This window comes from Nicotiana attenuata, unplaced genomic scaffold, assembly GCF_001879085.1.
Source record: "Nicotiana attenuata strain UT unplaced genomic scaffold, NIATTr2, whole genome shotgun sequence".
Classification (NCBI taxonomy): domain Eukaryota; kingdom Viridiplantae; phylum Streptophyta; class Magnoliopsida; order Solanales; family Solanaceae; genus Nicotiana; species Nicotiana attenuata.
Window position 1 is genome coordinate 156,843 of NW_017671186.1, and position 14,456 is coordinate 171,298.

The window sequence follows — 14,456 nt, forward strand, 5'->3', positions numbered from 1 at the left end:
TACCCTCCCACGACCGACCGGACCGACGTACCGACGAGGACGAATTCTACGATATTGGTAGGAGTATGCTTCGTAGCCTCGTGTTCATCGATTTTGGTAGGCGTCGTGGGACCGACGTTTTGTCCATTAGCAGAGTTCGCCTACAACAACAGCTACCAGTCCAGCATTCAGATGGCTCCATATTAGGCATTGTATGGTAGGCGATGTCGGTCTCCAGTCGGATGGTTTGGGTCGGGAGAGGCTCGGTTATTGGGTACAGATTTAGTTCAGGAGGCCTTGGATAAGGTCAAGATCATTCAGGACAGGCTTCGTTCGGCTCAGTCGCGGCAAAAGAGTTATGCGGATCTTAAGGTTCGAGATGTAGCTTTCATGTTTGGTGAGCGGGTCTTGCTCCAAGTGTCGCCTATGAAAGGCGTGATGAGATTTGGGAAGAAGGGCAAGCTTAGACCTAGGTTCATTGGTCCATTTAAGATTCTCGATCGTGTGGGAGAGGTGGCTTACAGACTTGCCCTGCCGCCCAGCTTGTAGGCCGTGCATCCAGTGTTCCATGTGTCCATGCTTCGGAGGTATCACGGCGACCCAGCCCACGAGTTAGATTTCAGCACTGTCCAGTTGGACAAGGATATGTCTTACGAGGAGGAGCCGGTAGCTATTCTAGACCGGCAGGTTCGACAGTTGAGGTCGAAGAGTTTTCCTTCAGTGCGTGTCCAGTGGAGAGATCAGCCTCCTGAGGCATCAACTTGGGAGTCCGAGTCTGATATGAGGAGCCGCTATCCTCATCTATTTCCCGATGCAGGTACTTCTTTCTTTTGTCCGTTCGAGGACGAACGGTTGCTTTAGAGGTGGAGAATGTGACGACCCAAAGGGTCATCACCGGATTTCTCTCTTTTTCCGTGCTTACGAGGCCTTGAAAACCTCATTTTTACTTGCCTCGATTTGCGTGCGCAGTTCGGGCGCATAGCCAGAAAGATTATATGTTAAATTCGGTGAAAAATTTCAAAATGTAGTTTTAAAATGATTAATGTTGACTTCGGTCAACATTTTTGGTAAACGGACCCGGACCCGTGATTTGACGGTCCCGGAGGGTCCGTAGAAAAATATGGGACTCGGGTATATGCCCGAAGTCGAATTCCGAGGTCTAGAGCCCGAGAAAAGAATTTTTCTATGAAATTGTTTTTCTGAAATTATTAAGGAAAATAGAAATGAAAATTGATTAAAAGACAATGGTATTGGGCTCGTATTTTGGCTCCGACGCCCGGTACAAGTCTTATATATGGTTTAAGCGCTTTCTGTGGAATTTGGCCGAAATCGGACGTCATTTGACGTGTTTCGGACCTAAATATCTGAAGTTTGAAGTTTATGAAGTTTGATGAAAAAGTGATGATTTTGAGGTTCGATTCCTCGTTTATGATGTTATTTTGGCGATTATATCGCACGGTTATGTTCGTAGGATGTTGTTGAGTTAGTTGTGTGATTGGTTAGGAGCCCCGAGGGCTCGGGAGTGTTTTCGGAGGTGTTCGGGGTGTTTTTAAACTTAGAAATATAGCAGGTTTTCCTTCAGCTGTTGCAGGCCAGGTTTGTTCTTCACATTCGCGGTCGCCCTTACGCGATCGCGATGCTGGACGGGTCCCGTTCTTCGCGTTCGCGAACCTATTCCCGCGTTCGCGTAGCTTTAGTTCCACCTTCTTCGCGTTCGCGAACTAATTCACGCGTTCGCGTAGTTACAGTTCCTCCCTCACCGCGTTCGCGAGTCTCTCCACGCGTTCGCATAGAGCATTTCCCTGGACCCCCCAGTCTTTCTCTTCGCGTTCGCAGCCTCCTCATCGCGAACACGATGGTCTGTTGAATTAACCCTTCGCGAACGTGGCCCCTTTCCCGCGAACGCGAAGGGCATTTTTGCACAGTTAATTTTAAAAGCTCAAAACAGACCCATTACGGGATTATTCCCATTTCTTCATAAAACTTGTCTTCTCCAAGCTCTAGGGGCGATTTTTGAAGCTCTTCTTCACCAAAGTCTTTGGGTAAGTAATTTCCCACCTAATTCCTTCACTCTTCTTCATTAATTACTGAATTCCTAGACCTAAATAATGAAATCAAAGTAGCAATTAAGGGTTTTGGGTAGAGCTAGGGTCTTGAGAATTTTGGGTGATTCAACCTCAATTTGGGGTCGAATCTTAAAACAAATTGCATATTTCAACTCGTGGGGATATAGGTGATTGGGTTTTGGTCCGAGCCTCGTGTTTGGACCATGTGGGCCCGGTGTCGAATTTAGGAATTTTGGGTAGAAAGCTTAGAAATTCATATTTAGGCATTGGGTTTAGTTTGTTTAGCTATTATTAATATTGTAAAGTCATTATTTCATAGATTTGACTTAGTTGGAGCCGAATTCGAGGGGTAAAGCTATACTAGAGGCTGAGTTGATTTTGGAGCATTTGAGGTAAGTGTTTGATCTAACTTTGGCTTGAGGGAATAGGATTAGAGTATTATTTGCTAATTGCTAAATGTTGAGTACGGTGTATAGGCATGGTGACGAGTATCTATACACCGGTGTCTAGCATGACCGTGACTCCTTATTTGTGCTTATTTGGGATTCGGTAGTGACTCTTCCTTGTTAATTGATGGTTTCTATATGATATGAAGAGAATGATAAGGAAATATGATTTGTAAACTTCTTGGAGCGTTGGCTCGATTTTTTACTTAATTATAAAGTACGAAATGAACGTAATAGAAAGAGATGTGATTATTCACTTGCCGGGATGTTTGAGTATATTGATTATCTCCCTTTCCGGGATTTAGTTGTTTTGCTTTGTTCTCCCTTCCCGAGATATTTAATGTTGTTTGTCTATCCCCTCGCCCCGTTTGGTTGTGATTGTTGTTTGGGTGAGGAAGAGTGACTAGGCACGAAGGGTCATTCCGTGCCATGTTTGATTATATTTGCACGAAGGAACATTCCGTGCCATGTTTTGATTATATTTGCACGAAGGAACATTCCGTGCCATGTCTTGATTATATTTGCACGAAGGGTCATTCCGTGCCATGTTTTGATTATATTTGCACGAAGGGTCATTTCGTGCCATGTTTTGATTATATCTGCACGAAGGGTTATTCTGTGCCATGTTTTGATTATATTTGCACGAAGGGTCATTCCGTGCCATGTTTTGATTATAACGAAGGGTCATTCCGTGCCATGTTTTGATTATTTAAGCACGAAGGAACATTCCGTGCCTTGATTTGATTACAATTGCACGAAGGATTATTCCGTGCCATGGTATGAGTGTTATGTGAGGAAAAGCACGAAGGTTGATGTCGTGCACTTTATTTGATTGCTCTTGGTGAGAATGAGAGTAAAAGCACGAAGGTTGATGCCGTGCAACAGTTAATTTTCCTGCTCTCATTAATTATTATTATTATTGTACGGTTTCTTGCATAAATTGCTGACTTTATATCCGGACTGTACTTCCCCCATAGTATGCTCCCCTCCCTCCTAACTGTTTAATTTCTGCATTCTTTCCTTTTATTGCATATATATGTATTGAACTGCACACGTTGGTTTGGTAGTCCTGTCTAGCCTCGTCACTACTTCGCCGAAGTTAGGCCAGGCACTTACCAGCATATGGGTCAGTTGTGCTGATGCTACACTTCTGTGCTCTTTTGCACAGATCACGGTACTGGAGTAGCTTTTGGACCACAGCAGTATTTGACTGGGAGTTGACTTCAGTCCAGGGACATTCGAGGTAGCCTTGCTGGCGTCCGCAGGCCGGAGTCCCTTCCTATCTTATTTAGCTTGTTATCACTTGTACCGAAGCAAACAGTTTTGTACCTTGTTCAGACTTTGTATGTAGTATTCTGTAGACGTTCGTGAGATAGTGTCTCCAGTCTTGGGTAGAGGTTGAAATTGAATTTCCGCATTTGTTTTTAGTTTATTTATACTTAAGACTTCCGCTTTAATTTAAATGACTCGTTTTATTTATATTGTTGAGATGTTATCGGACATGTTTTAATACTTGGCTTGCCTAGCTCCGATTAGCAGGAGCCATCACGACTCCCGAATGTGGGAAATCAGGGTCGTGACACTGAAAATGTAAATTTTACTCGATTCCGAGACGTGGGCCCGGAGGGCGTTTTGGTCATTTTACCTAATTTCGCATATTAGCTTAGAATTTATTTGTAGAATCAGTTACTTGAAGTGTTATTTATATTATGCAATTTAATTGAATAGATTTTGGCCATTTGGAGTCGAATACTTGTGGCAGGAACATGGTTTCGGGTTGATTTAGAGTCGGTTCGAGGTAAGTGGCTTGTCTAACCTTGTGTGGGGGAAACTCTCCTTAGGATTTGGTTTGTTGATAATTGAAATGTCTTGTACGTAAGGTGACGAGTGCATACTTGTGCTAATTGTTGAAAATCCATTTTTCTTTAAGTAACTATAATGTGATTTCCTTTTTCATGTTCATATTGTGTGTAATTTAAGCCTGCTATTAGTCTAGGGAAGCATGTTTAATTGATTTAATTGCCTTACTTGCTCAATTTTCCTTATTTGGGTTATGTGCAGCATGCTAGGTTAGAAATACCTGTTTTACTTTGGTATGGAAATTGAATTTGATTGAGTATTCTTCGTGTTGCTGCTGTGTGTTTACTTTGGGACTGCGGGACGGTATCCCGGGAGATCCCCCCTGTATGTTTACCTTGGGACTACGGAATTGTATTCCGAGAGATCCCCCTGCACTATTAGATTGGAACTACGGGACTGCACCAGGTAGATTACCCCAGTACTCGATTTACATTTGGGACTACGGATCGGGACTCCGGTAGATCCCGCCGCATTATGAGTTGGACTACGGGACTGCACCGGGGAGATCCACTGGATATTTATATTTGGGGACTACAGGACGGTATCCTGGGAGATCCCCCGGTTGTTATCTCTGCGTTGAGCTGTATTTATTTCCGTGATTTCTATGTCTCTGCTAAAGTTGTTGTTGTTCTTTTATCCTGTGTTACTTTTTACTGTTGCACTTAAGTATATTGTCTTATTCTACACTATTATATCTTGTTTTTCCTTTAACCTCAGTAGGGCCCCGACCTTCCTCATCACTACCCGACCGAGGTTAGGCTTGGCACTTACTGAGTACCGCTGTGGTGTACTCATGCCCTTCCTGCGCATGTTTTTCATGTGCAGATCCAGGTACTTCCACTCAGTCTTATCACGCTTGGGAGAGGCGCTTTGTAGAGACTGTGAGGTATATCTGCCGCGTCCGCAGACCGAAGAGTCCCTTTCTATTCTAAGTACTAGTATAGCCCTTTCTGTATTTTCCCTTGTTGGTAGACATTCTGGAGTTAGAGCTTGTTATGTAATCTTTTAGCTTGCGATTCATGGGGTTCCGAATTTTGGAAGTGTTAGATTGAGATTCTTGTACTGTTATATGCCAGACGGCATCTTAAACACTATTTATTTTGTTATCTCGGTTTTTAATTACTTTCTTTCTGCAATTGTTTCTTTTTCCGCATTTGTTAGGTTTACCTAGTCGTAGAGACTAGGTGCCGTCACGATTGTTCACGGAGGGCGAACTGGGGTTGTGACACTTACTGAGTACCGGTATGGTGTACTCAGCCCTTAGAGGGCCCCGTCCACGGTCCCCTTACTTTACATGTTTCAGGTTGAGGTATGGTACGGGCCATACGGACATGGCTAGGATGACTCTCCTCCTGAGGTATATGGTGAGGCCCCACTCCTATTACGTGGTAGCTAACATGTTGTTTTCTAGGGGCTTATGTGATTTTGGACTGAGCATGGGATCAGGCTGCACGCCGCAGCGGTATGATATTGATATTGATATGAGGCCGAGGGCCTAGTTGATGCCACGAGATGGCTTATTATTGCGCTTGGGCCGTAAGGGGCCCCTCCCGGAGTCTGCACACCCCCAGTGAGAGCCGTCGACGATAAATAACTGGAGCGGGCTGCACGCCGCATAGGGTACTGGAGAGTACCGGTTTATGTGTTGCATTGCATATTTGATTGTCATTTACTTATTTATCTGTTGTGGTATTTCCATAATTATTTTCATTGATTTACTGATTTTATACTACTTGGTAAGTTGCTGTATTTATAGAATTACTTTGTGCCTACTCAGGATTTCTTATTCTCAGTCTTTATTTATGTTTATTACTCACTGGGTCGGAGTACTCACATTACTCCCTGCACCTTGCGTTCAGATCCAGGTACATCTGAGGCAGTGTGAGGATTTCTCTGCCTAGCAGCTTATCCGGGAATATCAAGGTAGCTGCATTTGACGTCCGCAGTCCTGATCATCCTCCTATCTTATTGCTTTATTTCCGTATTTTCTAGAGAACGATATGTAGTAGGTTGATACCCATGTATTAGAGGCCCATACTTGTGACACCGAATTCTTCGGGCTGTGTAGTAGTATTGATATTTGGGATTCCCGCATGTTTTACTCTATTTCAGAACTTCAGTATCATGACTTAGTAATTTATTCGTGTTAATTAATTCATGAACTGGATAAAAATGGTTAAGGTTATTAAATTGGTCGGGCTTGCCTTGCAGTGCGTTGGGCGCCATCACGACCGGGGTTGGGATCGTGACAGTACGCAACATACATGAAAAGATATTTATTTTACCTAGTCTCATTTTCATGATTATGAGAGGCTTTATGTATGATTTTGAATTGGAAAATAATTCCATGGTTTAACTTGAAAATATATAAAATTTTCAAAGAGCTTCCGCAATTAAATTGGTTTTCATGCATATTGTTTGGGTGTATCATATAGATTGGTTCGTTCGGGTCGGATAGTATGCCGGGTGCCGGTCACGTGAATTTGGGTCGTGACAACTTTCTTGGATGATGTTTGGTTAGATTCCAGCTGGTTGGAGGTGATCTCGAAGAAAAATGATTTTGGAGCTTTAGACTAGCCCGGATGAGGTAAGCGTTTGCCTAGCATTGGTTGACAAAACTTTTCCTACTAATTGATGTAATTTTCTACATGCGGGGGTGATGTATATATGAAGTGACAAGCATATATGAGTTCCATCGGTATTGATGCTCGGGGTAGATTCTGGACTACTTTATGCCTTATTTGGATTGTGTTCCACTTGCTCTATGCTCTACTTGATTGAATGGCTATGTGAGCTCAATGAACTAGGCTAAAGATAATGCTTATTTAATGATACCTTATTTTGAGCATGATGAAATATTCTTAAGATGATTGATATACTTGATTTAGACGTGGTCACACGTGTATTATGAACACATATTCCAACTTGTTATTCTTGTCTTATCCCTTAAATTGATTCATGACTACTTGAGTTTCCTTACCGATGTTAAAGACTATGATTTGATTTTGATGCTTATTTGGGCATGATGATTACTTGGATGAAGTTTTACATGTTGGGTCCGAGGTCATACATACATATAGGAATACATCCTACCTAGGGGTCATCCCTTGCATACATGCATACATCTATGGATGATTATCGTCCATGTGCATTATATATGCTTAAACTTATTCATATACATAAATCACTACATATGGTTCTTGTATATGGACTGAGGTTATGGCATGAGGTTTCTGTCGTGCAAAGCATGAGGCTTCGGTCGTGCAACATGTGGATATGTATCCTTCCCACTTGAGTTGCCCTCTTATGTTTCTCTTTTGAAAGTGTACATGCAGGTTGTGAGAAATTGACGGGTTCTGGTTGATTGTAATGTGCTATCCTATGTGATGAGTTATTGAGCAAAAAGTTAGAAGCTTGTCAATTCAAGTGATCCTTTGTGCATATTCATACATTTTTTCACATGCTTTATCCACGCATAATATCTACATATGCTAGTTGGTGTATTTTACATTTGTATGAGACTTGATAGTGAGTGTTTGGATACTCGGAGAGTGTTGGATTGATGTGAAAAGAGAGTTGTCATGATACATTGAAATGTTGGACTCATTTAAAGGTTTCATTAACATGGTATTTAGAAATTAATACTGAATTGGATCATTGTTATGTACAGACACTCAACAAGCATGTATTGGTATTTGAGCACACTAATTGGTGCATGTCTCTTTTGTGTGCGAAGTTAATAGAAGTCGTATTTGCTTGATCCGATTAATTGTCAAAGTTTGTTTATTCCCATTACCCCTAGTTGTGCACCTTTATTATTTGATAATCTTTATTCTGTGATGGTATATTTAGACACTTCTCTATATTATACATGCTATTAAGTTGCACAGGTGATACAAAGTGAATATTTTTTTGACTTAAAAACCTCATCACTACTTCAGGGAGGTTAGTCAAGATACTAACTGAGTACATGGGTTCAGTTGTACTCCTATTATGCTTTTCTTCCTTGCGTGCAGATTGTGGAACTGAGTTGATTGGAAGATGAAGCCTAGCATTGAGGACATACCAGCATTCTAGATTCAAGCTACCACTTGCTCATGGTAGTTTAGGACTTATATTTTTGTTTATGTGAATTTAAAATAAATGATGTATCTTTTTTCAAACCAGAGTTGTATTCTTATTCTCAGTCACTCATAACTTGTACTACCAGTCACTGGGATAGTTTTGAAATTCGCAGTCTTATTTAATATTTATTGATGATATCTCATTATAATTATAACTTATATTGTTTGGCTTACCTAGAGGATTGGATTATGTGCCATCACGACTCGTGGAATATTGGATCGTGGCAGTATATCTTGACTGTTATTAATTACCTTCTTCTTTACTGGATAGCAAAAGATCTAGTAACCCAATCCACTATTGCTTCTTTTGTAAGTGTATTCACACTTCCTTTCCCTGATGACTTGGTGCTCTCTAAATTATTCTTCTCTGAATTAGAGTTTGCCAATTCTTATCAGCTTCACCTCCTTATACACACAATTGATTCCCTGTAGTAGTTGGATTTAGTTTAGCATCATATATCCCATCCACACTTTCATTCCCAACTTCTTTCTGGATAGGGATACCCATGTCAGTTGCATTAGATTTTAGCTCATGCCTGTGAACTGGCTCCTTCTTCTTTATATTGGCTGAGTCATTATATTATGTAATCCTCTTCTCAACTTGATCAAGTGTTTACACAGCCCCATAACCAACTATATCTCATGCCTCTAAGTCATCCTATTTTTCCTCTTCTTCTTCTTATTCCACTAATTCATCATATTGATTTGTGATTTATATGGGCTTGTTAGAAGCGATAGGAACAATAGCCTTACTCACAGGTACATCATCCTTTTCTTTGCTATATCCTCTAGTAAAGACTCAATTATCTATGACTTGATTCCACTGACCAATGTTACTTGCAACCTTACCACTTTATCAGATTCTAGCTAGGAAGTTTTGTGAACTCTGATCTTGCCGATGATATCATCTTCTATTCTGAACTTGCTCAATAGTATTCCTATCTTGATCAAACTTCTCCACTCCATCTTCCACAACTGGAATTAATTTTGGGTGTAAAACTTGACATTCAAGTTCATTATGTTCTTGTAGCTAGGAAGTTTTGTGAACTCTGATCTTGCCGATGATATCATCTTCTATTCTGAACTTGCTCAATAGTATTCCTATCTTGATCAAACTTCTCAACTCCATCTTCCACAACTGGAATTAATTTTGGGTGTAAAACTTGATATTCAAGTTCATTATGTTCTTGTAGCTTACACTCTCTAAATAATTTGGTAAATAGTCATATTCGATCTTCACCATCTCGGTTCTTGACTCTCTAGTCTTCTCATTGACAATGTCCATCCTTACCTCCTTAGGGTGCTCTGCTAATAAATCAACTAGGACCTTAACTCTATCACACCTTGGGCCTGGTGTTATTCATTGTAGCCATATCCAATTGCAAAGCCTTCCCTACAGCAGAAGCTAAAGTAAACAACCATTCATTTGCAAAGAATGATGGTAACAATTTTGGGAATAAAATCCAAGTCATCGCTAACGGAGTTTCTTCATTCAATTTAAATCTAGAGTCGTAGATCAAGGGTCTCATCTGGTAGGACATGCCATCTTTATCCTTAATATAATATAAAGACTTTGAAGTTAGATTGTTAAAATCTTCAAACAATAAAGGCCGGATCAAGACATGCCTCTCCCTAAAATACCCTACCTGGCAGCTTCCTTTAATTCCACGTTGAGTAGGAATAGCTTTGCATAAATATTCTAACGCCAGCTAGCCATAGAAGAACTTTTCCACAACTGCAAGCTTTAGAATCTCAATTACCTCTGTGCGTTGGACTTCTTCCTTACTCCACTTCACGTAGGGAACTCCATGTAAAATTATGTAATAGTTTGATTGGGATTAAAGAGGGTTTTTTGTTGGACATGTGCATGCACGCATTTATTGAACTAGGTTTGAAGATGTTTGAGTAATCTAAGGTAGTATTAGGGTTTGTATTTGGAGTTAGGCTTCTTAGTGGTGGAGTAGGTGCCTTACCGGCCACTAATAGTGGCTAGCCAGTGGCCGGAACAGCCATCATCAGATAGGGTTTAGGCTTTAATAGCTAGGGTTATCATGAGAGAGAAGAGGGAACTTGTTCTCTTCACCTCCAAATTTCTATAGTAAGGAAACAATTGGCTATGTGCGGTATGACCCTATTAAACAACAAATATCTATATTGTAATTTTATAGAATATTGGAATCCCTTATGTGGTAAAAAAGAAACTATAAGGCAAACAATAACATGAAGGTAGTGAAATGGAAAAGCCACCTGATCATACTTTTAATCTAAATATTGATTGATGTAGCAGAGCAAATCCTTGGATATCTGCGAAAGGGGGTATTCTAAGCAACCACAGGTGTGAAATTATTATGCCATTCTCATCATTTTATAGAATTGGATCAAACAATAGAGCATTGGGCCTACCTATCCTGAAAGGGATTTAATCGTGTGTCCAAAATCAAGTGAATAAGGTGATCACTGAATCTGATTCTATACTTCTGGGTGAACATGATCAAAGGAACTATTGCGACTCCATGACAAATCAAGGATACAGTAGATCACATCAAAGTTATCATGAAGAAAGGAGACTTCAAGTTCAACCTTTGCTTTAGTGTGGCTAACGATGTTGGGGAAGCTGTCTTGCTAACATCGCTGCCAATGATACTGGAGAGGCACTCTTTAATGAGGCTATTTCATTACCTAGAAATGTTAAAGCCTTGCTGAAGTGTGATCTAGATAATCTTCCAAGCTTCAGAATTAGAACAAAAAAGAAATTTTTTAGCTTTGATCATGTAACGACCCGAATGGTCGTTTTGAGCATTTGAATTCCATTTAGTTATTTGAAGCATTGAGTACCATCATATGATGCATTATGGCTTGTGTGAATCGTTGGTTTTGGTTTTCAGATTATTCGGTTCGATTTGGAAAAATGAATATCATGATTGAAGCTTTAAGTTGGAAGAGCTGACCAAGTTTGACTTTTTAACATTTGAATCGGATTAGAATTTTGATGGTTCTGTTAGATATGGATGGGATTTTGGACTCAAGCGTATTCACGAATTTGCATTTGGATGTTTCTAGAAGATTTCGGCGCTAATTGACGAATGTTAAAAATTTGAAAGTTTGGAAAGTTTATAAGTTTGACCGAGAGTTTGACTTTGAGGATATAGGATTCAGATTTTTGGACCCGAGAATTTCAGTAGCTTCATAATGTCATTTGGGAGTTGTGTGCAAAATTTGGGTTCATTTGGGGTTGATTTGATATGTTTTGGCGCGAGTTTTGGAAGTTGAAAAGTTCAAAGTTCATTAAGTTCGAGTTGAGGTATGATTCATCATTTCGATGCTCTTACGTGTGATATGAAGCCTCAAGTAGGTCCGTGTTATGTTATGGGACTTGTTGGTATGTTCAGACGTGGTCCCGAGGGGCTCGGGAGAGTTTTGAACGAGGTTCAAATTGTTTGGATCATTTCTGGCTAAAGTTGCTGGTGGCAGATCTGGTGTGATCGTACCTGTGGCTGGTAGCACAGGTGCGATGGTCGCGGAAGCGACAAGGCAGTCGCAGAAGTGAGGTGATACCTAGGCGAGAAAGATCGCAGAAGCGGAATTAAGGGCGCATCTGCGCATCCGCAGAAGCGTAAGTCAAGCCGCAGAAGCGACGTGTGGCTCAGAAACGTGAGTTGGTTGGCGCACCTGTGTGTGTGTGCAGAAGAGGGAAAACTCCACAGGTGCGGAGGGGCTGGCTTTCATTGGGATTCACAGAAGCGTAGGTCGCAAAGGCGACAATTGGACCGCATATGCGGAAGTGCTGGGCAGAGGCTATATTTTCGAGGGTTGGTCGTTTTCTTCTCATTTTAAGACTTGGAGCTCGGTTTTGGGTGACTTTGAATAGAAATTTCACCATACGGATTGGGGTAAGCTTTCTTAACTCGGTTTTGATTATATTTCATGAATCTATCCTCGTTTTTGGCAGTTGGTTGATGATTTCGAAAGAGGAAATTAGGGGATTTTGTCTAAAACTTCATAAAGTGAATTTTAGAGTTTTAAACATCGATTTGGAGTCCGGTTTGAGTGAAACTAGCATGGTTGGACTCGTAATTGAATGGGTTGTCGGATTTTGTGAGTTTTGAGGTGGGGGCCCAGGTTGAACTTTTGGGATGATTTTGGGCTTTCGATTAAGGATTCGGCCATTATCATTTCAAATTTTTTCCTTAGACTTTATTTGATGTATTTGAATTGTTGTTGGCTAGTTTTCAGCCGTTCGGAGGTCAGTATGCGCGAGATGGCATTTTTGGAGTATCACTTGGCTTGCTCGGCATTGGATTTGGCTTGTTCAAGGTATATAACACTTCTAAACTTGGTGTTGAGGGTATGAAACTCCGAATTACGTGTTATATGATTGATGTCGAGCTGACGTGCATGCTAGGTGGCGGGCATGTGGGCGTGCACTGTGTAAAATTTGGTATAGTCGATTCCACGAAACTATGTAGCTATCTTATCTGAACATTTCCATTATACCCTATGTGTTAGAGCACCTGAGTTGTAATTGATGCTAGAAATCATTTTTAGACTATATGCTTGTACCATTGGGACCCATAGTGGTCGTTCCTTGTTATTGAGTTATTTGCTTAATTATAGTTATATACTCAGTCGCATTCATCATTACATATCATATCGCAGTCTCTGTTATTGTTTATTATCATATCTGATATCATTGATTTGGGCTGCTCAGCATGAGTGTTGTGAGCCGAAAGACTAGAGAGATTGATGACTGAGTGAGGCCGATGGCCTAATTGTGAGGATATTGATATTGTGGCACATGAGTTATCCGTGCAGATCCAGATATTGATACTATAGCACGGAGTTGTCCGTGCAGCACGTGAGTGTTCGTACGGATTATAGAGCTTGGGCTGAGGGAGCCTCTTCAAAGTCTGTACACCCCTAGTGTAGTTGCTAGCAGTTGTTATGTTTGGGTTGGATCTGCCCTGTCCAGTACTGAGTGACTGAGTGTGTCGAGTGATTAAGCATGTTGAGTGGAAAGTTTGAGACAATGAGATTGAGTACTCTTAGAGAGTGAGTACATGAGTTCATCACTGAATACATTGCATTTGACATGCGTACTTGAGATACATGCATAGAGATGCATTTTTTTCTGCTACTCCGATTTTGGTGACATGAGTTTACCTGCATATTGACATGTAGGCATAGAGATCTATCTTCTTCATGCCATCTAGAATTTAAACATCTTAATTAGTGTTAAAAGGTTTTTTTGGAAAAAAATCACAGTTTTCAAACTTACTCTCTTTTGTTGGCGATTTTAGCAAAAAATTTGGGTTTTCACTGATATACTTGAAAGGCAGGCCTCTATTTCTGGAACTGAGAACAATCTGAGCATTTTCTCTCTGAGTTACTTCTTTTATTACTTTCATTATGTTGTTATGAGCTGTTGTTGGCTATTTGTGTTGGACCCGACCTATGTTACAGCTCGTCACTACTTTCAACCTAAGGTTAGGTTTGTTACTTATTGAGTACATGGGGCCGGTTGTACTCATACTACACTCCTGCACCTTGCGTGCATATATTGGTTGTTTATGTTGTTGTGTTCAATGGGAGCTGGATTTGAAGATATACCTGCGTTCCGTTTGTAGCTGCCTCTTGTTCATGGTAACCTTAGACTTATAAAAATCTATTTATGTATATTTCGAACAGATGATGTATTTATTTCATACCAGCTTTGTAAACTCTAAGTCTTAGAAACTCATGATTTGTACTATAAGTCATTGAGAATTTTTTCTGTATAAAAGCAGTTGTATTATCATTCCTTTTCTTAATAAATCTCATGATTAAATTGGTTCGTTGTTAATTGGCTTACCTAACGGGTTGGATTAGGTGCCATCATGAATAGCTGGATTTTTTGTTGTGACAGATCATGGCTAATTCTAGAGGCAGACGGCTTGATACCATGCAATAGCAGTAACCACAATTGCAAACTTTAGTCCCATTAT